Source organism: Hyposmocoma kahamanoa, unplaced genomic scaffold, assembly GCF_003589595.1.
Source record: "Hyposmocoma kahamanoa isolate Upper Pololo Valley unplaced genomic scaffold, ASM358959v1 224, whole genome shotgun sequence".
NCBI classification, from domain to species: Eukaryota; Metazoa; Arthropoda; class Insecta; order Lepidoptera; family Cosmopterigidae; genus Hyposmocoma; species Hyposmocoma kahamanoa.
Genome location: NW_020653743.1, coordinates 13,395,454 through 13,405,713, shown reverse-complemented (window position 1 = coordinate 13,405,713; position 10,260 = coordinate 13,395,454). Strand labels below are relative to the sequence as shown.

At 39.5% G+C, this 10,260-nt stretch overlaps 1 long non-coding RNA gene across 1 annotated transcript; it reads left to right on the top strand.

The window, feature by feature from the left end:
* Nucleotides 1-796: 796 nt before the first annotated feature.
* On the top strand, nt 797-4,684 carry LOC113228167. The gene is made up of 2 exons (XR_003310276.1): nt 797-965; nt 4,422-4,684. It is a non-coding gene; the product is annotated as an uncharacterized LOC113228167 (long non-coding RNA).
* Nucleotides 4,685-10,260: the final 5,576 nt, after the last annotated feature.

Here is a 10,260-nt window from a genome sequence, read left to right as displayed (position 1 = left end):
TACATGCCTGTCCATAACAATTGCAGTGCCACTCAGAGCTTTAAATCGCAAAGATCTCAGGGGCCCTGCCACTGCGCCCGACACCCTGACACAAAAGTTGACAAGTCCCATGTGCCTGTAATTTCACCAGCACTCTTACCCTTCAAAACCGGACCAAAGTAATGCTGACATTACTAAAGAAATAAGTAAGGCAGTTCGCCATTGTTCTTTCCTTTTGTCTCTCTTTTTGAATTACAACTACAGCTCCATGTACAATTAACAGCAGCAGTTAATACACGGAACAAGATCCGTCAATGAGAAGCTTCGTGTGCTACCGTCTGTACATATGATATTTAAACAGGCATTCAGACATCTATTGTAACGCCACACTTTACTAATGGCATACAAGCTATAATATTAAAGATATTTTTTTCCACAAGAGACGAAATATCTATCTATACTGATATCTAATAAATTATTTATTAGACAATAATTGCAATTAAAAAAAAATATGCAAGTAAGGTACAATATAAACATAAATACTAGGTACTGAAAGTAGGTTAAAATTATATGAATAAAATTGGGTCCCCGCGGCAATATGCCCAAGATGCTGGCAGCATTGCCCCTTTGTATGATAATGCATTGGGCAAGGTAGCTGCCGGCCCTTGGGCTTCCCAGTTTATTAATTTTATGGATAAAATTATATCTCAAAAGGCCAAGGGTTTCTCAAAAGGGTGCAAACAGATAGTCGGAGCCGAGTTCCTGGTACTTACTCTATCTATCTTGAACTTGTTCATGCGATTTGATTCATGTATTAAAAATTTGTTCCAGGTGCGGATGCCTGCCAAGGTGACAGCGGTGGCCCGCTGTTATACAATAGCTATATTGTGGTAGGAGTGACGTCATGGGGATATGGATGCGCACACCCGCAATACCCCGGCGTCAGTGCACGTGTCGCCAGATACAGTAACTGGATTAATGCTACGGTCCGTTTAATTTTATATTCTTTCTTTCTTCTTTTACTATTATCTTCGATACATGTATGTATCACGTCAATGTCCTGCAAAACCGAAGGTTAACAAAAAGGCTGAGACACTCTGTCGAAGCTTCACAAGCCTTGGATATGAAGTCTCCGATCTACTGCATTAGGCCAGCGTGACAAGCTATAGCCTATAGTAAAGTTATTTTCTCGCTGCAGGGAGTCTACTCTCGTTCTCCGTTAGACATTTGTCTAACAAAACAATTACTCTGAAATAAGTAATGTTTGCATCATGTGTCTTTTTTTTTGGTCGCGTATTATTTATTTGACTGTAATTGTTTCGGACGGAGAGTACAGGGCCTGGGGCCTTACCATGAACTCTTATTACAGTTCAATATAGGTTCGTAAGGACAAAAAAGCGGGATAGTAATATACACTTCATGTAGCGCTGTCTCACAACGATTCATTTTAGGCCCTAAACTAATTCGTAATAAAAGTTCATGGTAAGGCCCCTGGTCATAAATCATCGGAGCGGAACAGCGATATTACGGTTTGTCTCTTACCTGCTTAGTGACGTACGCATAATGTGACGCGTGCGCATGCTCGTTATCGATAAAAACAAATGAGTCACTAAGGGCTCGTGGCGGTAAGGGCAGTCGGTTCGGTAGTTTATGAGCTGACCTGCTCTTGTTTAAATGTTACAACCTTTTTTATTTTTATACCGTTCACTGTTTGAACATTGACCCAGTCACAATTGATAGTTTTTATAAAAATCATATTTCACATATAGAAACCAATATTACGGCTCACGGACTTGTTGTTATCAATAATGTGCTATATAAAAAATTGAACATCATCCATATCGATAGCATTTATCTACTGCAGTAATGCACGGGCCTTCGCTTAAACAAAATGCCAGTACCTGCTCGTAACCTACTGTTAAGTGGGAGAGAGAGCGCAATATCGCTGTCCCGGTCCGATAATTCATGGCCAAGTTTGCAGCGAGTAAATAATTTACTATAGAACTTTTCCTCAGAAGAGAAGCCAAGCAGAGAGACATAATAAGTTGGCGAAAATAGAACAATAATTTATTGCATGAACACCCATCCTAAGTTACCAATAACACGGGATAAAATCTGTAATGACCACAGAGAGTAACTCTTTGCTTATAATTATCCTAAGTTTAAGACTTTTGAACTTATAAATGGCGCGCCCGTATCCATTTTGATTCGTGTTCTTAGTTGTTGAAATGAGTTCTGAGGGTGTCACCGCACTTATTTGTAGATGCGATCGTGTTTAACCAAACTTGTCGCATTAAGCCGAATCGCCGTTAACTTAATCATTCGACTCGAGGAGTATGATTACCGATACCGGATGCCCCTGCTATTCGGTCGGGTGCACGAGTCCAATGATTCTTAAGTCGGAACTACTCGGAACCATTCACCATGCCCACATCAAAATATCCACTCACATTTACGGTATTTACCATATATCAGAGACGGCTAGGCAGAAATGCTCAATAGAATGTATGGATTAGTCATTCTAATTAGTAGGAGTAGATAAGATAAAATTATGATTATGATGAGTTGTTTCTAAACCAGGATCTGCCGTCATCGGCATGCGTACGGACGGACAGTAGCCGATTCGTTGCCGACATGTGTGGAGCCGTGTTCGTACGAACCAATGCGAAACGCATAACGGTTTTTTCGCTCTTACGTTCACGGACATAAAGCATTGTCTGACCTGTTTAATGCGATTCTGCGTTAATAAGTGTGGTGACTCACTAAGATGACGAATGTCCTCTAAATTCGATTAACATATTGATATCTATAATCTTGTCATAATGTATTTCCGCTTACTGTGTTAATTGTTCTTGTCGTATGATAATTTTATCACTTTTTATCGTTATCGTAAGTAGACCAAATTGATCGATTGAATTGTATTATTTTTGTAATTGTTTCCGAAAATAATACCCGGTAGTCCACCTCGAAATACCAAGTTTAAGTACTGTCACCTTGCCTATTTCTGCCGCCAAGCAGTGATGTCAGCATTACTGTTTTGAAGGGTAAGGGTGCTGGTGAAACTACAGCCACATGGGATTTGTCAACGTATGTCAAACGGTGACGGGCGCTGTGGCAGTGCCCCTTAGATCTTTGCAATTTAAAGCTCTGAGTGGCACTGCAACTGTTATGGACAGGCGTGTAGCTTACCATCAGGCGCACGACTTGTTCGTCCCGTCACTTGATAGTACAAAAAAAACTAAATAAGAATGATCATCCTTTCAGCTTGGCATTCGACGGAGGTTAGCACGAAACGCGTACGAAGATCGTGATTTGACATAAGTCGTTACTCCGATACGTCAAATGACAGCTTTCGTATCGAATTTTGATATTGCTTTCATCGTAAAACTGACATGTATCGTATTTCGTGGTAGTCTTCCTGGTATCAAAGTACCGAATAGGTACCTGTACTGTAAGGAATTAGCTATAGTTTGATATATCGCACACATCTGCAAAATGACAACTATGCAGCAGAGAGGTTCATAGATTCCTCGATCAAAATTAGTGGATAACTTTTTTAGGAGACTGAAAAAATTTCCTACAAGGCATAATTTGTTTTACGTACTTCGTATTAAGTTTATGACTTTCATATGTGATAAACGCCTAATCGTTGATTGATGACAAGAATAAACTAAGTGGCCGCTATTGACTGCCGTTGCTTGTACACAAAAAAAGCCCAGAGGCCTTATTCAGAGTGGCCGCACGCGCCAGCGCCTGTCTTGTGGCGGCGGTAGCGGTGGCGGGTAGATCTATTGCGTCGATCCGCCCGTACCTTTCACAGTGCTTGGTCAAGCGTCTAGCGTCTGTTTGCGATTTCGACGTGTGGATCTACCCGCTCGTAGCCGCTTCGGCTCTGTGAAAGGGTAGACGCCAAGACCCGCGAGCCCTTAGTAACAATTTTGCGGCAGCGATATTACGCTCTCTCTCTGTCTCTCTCGCTTAACAGTAGGGTACGAGCAGGTGGCTATTGGCCTTTTGTTTAAGCGAACAAACGCTACCGAATTACTACAAATGCTACCGAATTATTGATAACAATACGTGCTTGAACCGTAATATAGGTTCCGATATGTGAAATATGATTTTTATAAAAACTATCCATTGTGACTGGGTCAACGTTCAAACGGTGAATGGTATTTTCAAACCGGTAGTTCCAAACAGGAACGCAGCAAAGCTGACATTTCCTCTGTTCCCTGGACGAACTCTTTCATAAGGAACTCTACTGCTTCCATTATAGCGGGTGTGATACAATTTTAGGCGGACAAGGTCCTAACATTTATGAACCCTAAATCAGTAACGCCAGTGTCTTCGCCCCGAAATCTAAATTTTTGTGTTGTCAATAAAACAATTTCAGTTCCTTTTTAAATACACTACGTTTTATAGAATCTGTATTTCTTTTTTTGCAGGTGACCAACATTAACGGGAGCCCATCTGTGAGCGAATCGAGAATAATTCTACTGTTCACACTCATCTGTGCAATGCTCCACTGGCACTCCAGTTAGGCAAATCTATTTCATATGTATATAAGTTATAAAAAAGGATTCAAAAATATCTTTTTTCAAGTTTTTATATATTGTTTTAATTTTATTTTTATATTTATTTCACCTATATGATTGATAATTATGGTTAAAATAATTAAAACATAAAGGGAACATTCATTTCTGTCAGCTTAAACTACCTCTCTCCGTAATCTTTAGCTTACGCACAATACCTCTGGAAGCAGAAAGTGGCTGAAAAAGAGGGCTGTTCGTAATGCTGATTCCATTTCAGCGTTAATAGAGCTTTCAGAACCCTCTTTTTTATACTTATCATCGTCATCGAGTGTATAACCAGAAATAGAGACGAAATGTCATTTAATTTCTTTAAAAACTATTCTGTCATATCATTACGGTGACAACTGCGCTCCGATTGGCCAGTCCGAATTTGAAACAATTGACGGGTGTCGTCAATTTAACTTGAGCTTTGCTATAGTGGACGAAAATTGAAAAATTACATTTAATATTTAATTACCGATGAAATGTGATACCGTTTGTTTTGTAATTAGATGTTTTACTATTTTTCCCACACCACCGAATAGAACAGCCCACCATTGTTGGAGATATTATCTTTATTACAATAAATACAGAATATTTTTGGAATATACGGAGACCCAGGTCAGTTGTTGGCGCTGTACTATTTCAGCTTTCTATTTGTGATTTCAGCGCAAACGAGAGTTGATATTTAAAAGTAATATAAGGCCCCTTTGCCCCTTTGCCTGATGAGTTGCCAGGGATGGATTTGGATGGCTCTTATTTCGTCTTTATTTCTGGTTATATACTCGATATTTAAAGTCAACTTTCCTAGTTTAGTTTCTGTTGTGACATGTGAGAGGCAATTAAACATAATATATCATCAATTTTTACACGAGTTTTTTTAAACAAACCTAGAAACCGTGGTAGCCAATAGCCCCCTTTAAGCCGGATACTCATTGGCGAATTGTGACGTGATAGATACAGGAACGAACTTCTAGTGTGTATGCGTGAAACAGTGTTCACTCGGTAGAACGAATACCAGAGTCGGCTCACTGCGAATCGTACGCGTTTCGCTCGCGACAAGATGGCGAGTCACGTACAATGCTTCTATTTTCTCAATGCCCCTCGGCAAACTTCGTGTTTCCGCTGTCGTCGGGTTTTATTCAGTTGCCCTTTTGCCTTTGGTACAGACCGAACGCTTTCAGGGTCGTATTCTAGAACTCTACTCAATACTCAAGTCAGGATTGCACTGGAAACACAAGCATTGGAAATACGACCCTAATGGCAGGGACTTGAGTATGATTTCGAGTGCTTTAAACCATATTCAAATCCTGACTTGAGCATTGAGTAGAGTTCTAGAATACGACTCTCAGTCGACTTGGAAGTATATAAAGTTGCTATTCATTTTTTATTTACTATATAATGGGAGAAAAGTCTCTAAAATCACAGGTCCGACAGATAATTTACTGCGTGTACATTTTTTACAGCCGATACGTTCAAGAAAACCAACAATGGTTCTTTTCAAAAAGTCCAAAAATGTGTTTGTGTAGCTTGTGGTGTTTCAATCGGAACAGTAAAGAATATTTTAAAAGAATATAATAATAAAGGTAAATCGTAGGAAATGAAACCATTTTTAACCGACTTCAAAAAAAGGAGAAGGTTCTCAATTCGACCATATGTTTCTTTTGGATGTATACGATAACTCCGGTATTTGGAAGGTCATTATTTTCGTTTTTAAGTAATTTATTTCCAGATTGTGATCATTCATCCAGTTGACTGTTTTTTTGTGATTTGTGCACCGATTTTCATGATTCTTTTTTTGTTGGAAAGAGGTACCTCCGTAGTGGTCCCATATATTATTTAGAAGAAAATCATCCACCTCTAAGAGTGGCTGTTCACGCATGAAGATTCATTAGCGCCTAATTTGTATTATAAGGAGCAATTATTTTGATGGTTGATTTTGCTATTCTCTAATTCAAGGCGTTTTTCTCTCTCAATATACTTTGAGTAGTGAGAACCGATTTTTATTATCTCCTGTGTCAAGTTCCGTATAGTGGCGAACTAGGGGATGTATCCGGGTTTACGCACTTTCCGGTAACTGATTTAAAAAAAAAACTTGACAAATCAATGTAATTCCACGTACTTTTGAGGTCGGTTTTTTAACACTGTACCGAAATTATTCCGGATTTAAATCGCTTATATTTGTTTTTTCAAACAAACCGACGTTACGGGCCTTTTTCCGGTCTCATGGTCACGGTTGACTGAGGTGATACAGTCATCAACCGGTTATGTCTAATATTAATGCAAACCACCCTATTTTTTCCACTATAGTTACAAAAGTTATTAATTAAATACCTTATTTTTAATTTTACATAGAAACATTCTAATTTACTCTACATTACGTTTTACAAATTATTTTATTGAATGAATTTTTATTAAGTTAAATTTATTTATCATAATAATAAATTTGACTTTAACAAAAATTCATTAAATAAAATATTTTTTTATTAAGTTAAAATTATTAATAATAATAATTTTAACTTAATAATTATTATGTGTAACAATCTCGAAAACCTAAGAACTAGAAATGTAAATCAGTCACTTTTCAGACACCTAAAAAGGTACCTACGAAAGAACAATCGATATCTACATTTCGTTTGTGACCGTTAGGATAGCTGGTCGCCTGTGATGTCTGGCACTAAGTGTATATTCAAGAATTACTACCTATTTGCTATTACTCGTATTTGCTACCTTTTCTAAATAACTGCTACCTTTGATATATTCTGAGAAATAAAAAAAAATAATTGACCAGCCAACCTGATATCAGAATGGTCGCCACTTTGTTCAGCATAAAGGGAGCAGATTTTCCAGACTAATACGTATAATTACATACTATTACCAATAATTGCTACTTTCACTAATTAAAGATAAACACTTCTTATATACGTTAGTTAAAAAAATATTAAACTTTTAAGCAAGCTTCCATGTTATGGGCTTCCCACTGACCTTTGCAATTGGATCTCGGATTTCTTGAGTTAACGTTCCATTCGAGTGGTCTTAGAAGGCTACTCTTCCGAACATATGGCGATAGATAGAGTTCCTCAGGGTTCCGTACTGTCTGCAACTCTCTTTCTGCTGCATATCAATGATATGTTAATACCAGGTACCTTTGCCTATGCTGATGACAGCACAGTTGTAGATAGGTACTTGACCAATGCAAAGGTCAGTGGGGAGGAAATCCAGTCTTGTCGAGAGTCCATGGTTAGCCGTTTAGATTTGACGCTCAAGGCAGTCTCCGATTGGGGCGACGCCAATCTTGACAAATTTAACGCTACCAAAACGCAGGCGTGTCTATTCTCCACTAAACGGAGTCCCTTTGAGCTGACTCCGACTTTTCGTGATATATCCATACCGATAGCCGACCGTCTCCAGCTACTTGGAATGGACCTGTCGTCCAATCTAAACTTCGGCAGATACATTGAATCCATGGCCAAAAATGCAGCCAGAAAGCTTGGCATCCTTTCCAAGGTGAGGCGTTACTTCACACCGGGACAGTTGCTTCAGCTGTATCAAGCACAAGTCCAGTCATGTATGGAGTACTGTTGCCACCTTTGGGATGGCTCTGCTACATAACAACTGGCTACCTTGGATTCAAATTGACAAGCGTGCCAAGAGGCTTATAGGTGACTCGGAACTAGTAGAGGCGAAGCTGCAGAGCCTTGAACACCGCCGTAAAGTTGCCTGCTTATCGGTATTTTACAGGATATATCACGGAGAGTGTGCGATGGAATTACACGATTTAATTCCGCATTCCCCTTTCCATCATCGAGGGATTAGGCGTAGCCTTGGCGGGATATTCCAAAGATTCGGCTATGGATTGCAATTCCCTGCCTGCAGATTTATTCCCTGAACGTGATAACTTGGACCTTTTCAAGGCGAGAGTGAATAGGCATTATCTAGGCATGCGTGCTCCATCGTCGACGTCATCGTCACTTTCCATCAGGTGAGATAAAGGTCAAATGCACACTTTCATTAGAATTAAAAAAAACGATTGAAAAATTTACGAAGTGCCTGATTAAATTAAATAAGCAAAAGTTCTAGTACTTAATTGCCATAATATAAAGGGCAGGCGTTCAACAATTACTTCGAGGCGAACAAGCCTAGTGAGGTTGCTGATATATAAACCGAGGTTTATCAAACTTTATCCAACAAATAATTTTGAAAAAGCACTAAATTACTCCATTTGATTACGTTACTTTAACCAACCACAGACGACTCGATACCTTTTCATCTCGTACACAACTCCGCACAACACACTCGCATAGATTCTTTTGCTTTCTTGGTACTTTAAATTATATCCTTTTTTGAAATGTTTCGCCATGAATAAAATAGAATGTAAAAATTGTGGCTTAAGATTAAAACCTAGAATGAAACAGACGACTTGCTGGAAGTTGTTTCATAATTATTTTTATATAGGTAACCATTAATTTATAACTATTGACTACTTTATTGTTAAATATAGAAAATCTCTTTTTAAGCTGTAATATAAAGAAATTTGCCCAAAAATATGCCTAAAATACAGGTACACATTTACTTATTTTAGGCATCGCAATACACATAGGTACACATTAGATGTTAATATTAAAGTGTATATATAAGCTTTACTATGAAGAATGCATAATTTAGATTCCGTTCTTATTCTTATTTGAATACTATATGAGGGAAATAAAATATAACCAGTGCATATAAAGCAATCAATAAATGTATTTCGTAATTTAAGACAAGATTAATTAACACTGTGGCACTGACATTTGTAATTTAACATATTTTACACAGCAATAATTTATTACATAGCCATCACTATACATAGAAATATTTATAGATTACCTGAGTAGAGCTCTGAATAGTTGTTGTCTTAATCGGAGTCGATTAAGGAATGCTTGCCGTCTGTCATCCCGACAAAAGCGCGGCGGTATTCTTCACGCGAAGTAACCTGTCCAGACGTGGGGTACAAAACCTAACCCCGATTTCGCTCTTCGCCCGCTCCATCCCTTGGGAGAACACGGTCAAATACCTAGGAGTTACGCTCAATAGGAAGCTGTCATTCAAAGCGCACGTGAAAACCTCCGTCGCCTCCACCCCCTTCTCAAGAAGCATAGAAAACTCTCACTTCGTAATAAGGTGAGATTGTACACGACCTACATCCGCCCAATTATGATGTCCCGCCCTCATCCACCCCCTGCGGGCTCTCCAAAATAGATTCATGCTCAACGCCCCGTGGTACCTGCGCAAGCTAACCTCCACATAGATTTACGGCTCCCCACAATAGCCCAAATGATGAAACAGGCATCGAGGAAATACTTCGACTCTGCTCCCCAGCACCCCAACCCCCTCGAGGTGGCTGCATCCAACTACGACCCCCTCAGTGAACACACCCACCGCGTACGTAGGACCCGTCGACTAAGGGAAGTCCTCAACGACCCTGAAGACCTTATCACTCTCGCCACTCTGAAGGCAAACCAGATCGCAAATCAGTCCATCTCCACACGCACCAACCCTCATTTCAGCACGTACACTAGTAGATTGTCTCCTGCATCACGCCCTTCTGGCGGAAGTCCTCAGTAACGCCTTGAGTCGCGGTCCGTGCCCACTCGGGCACCCTCAGGCCCGCTACTCCGTTTTTAGTTTATTTAACGGATTATGCGCCTTCAGCTCGCTCTCTTTTCCAGTGACG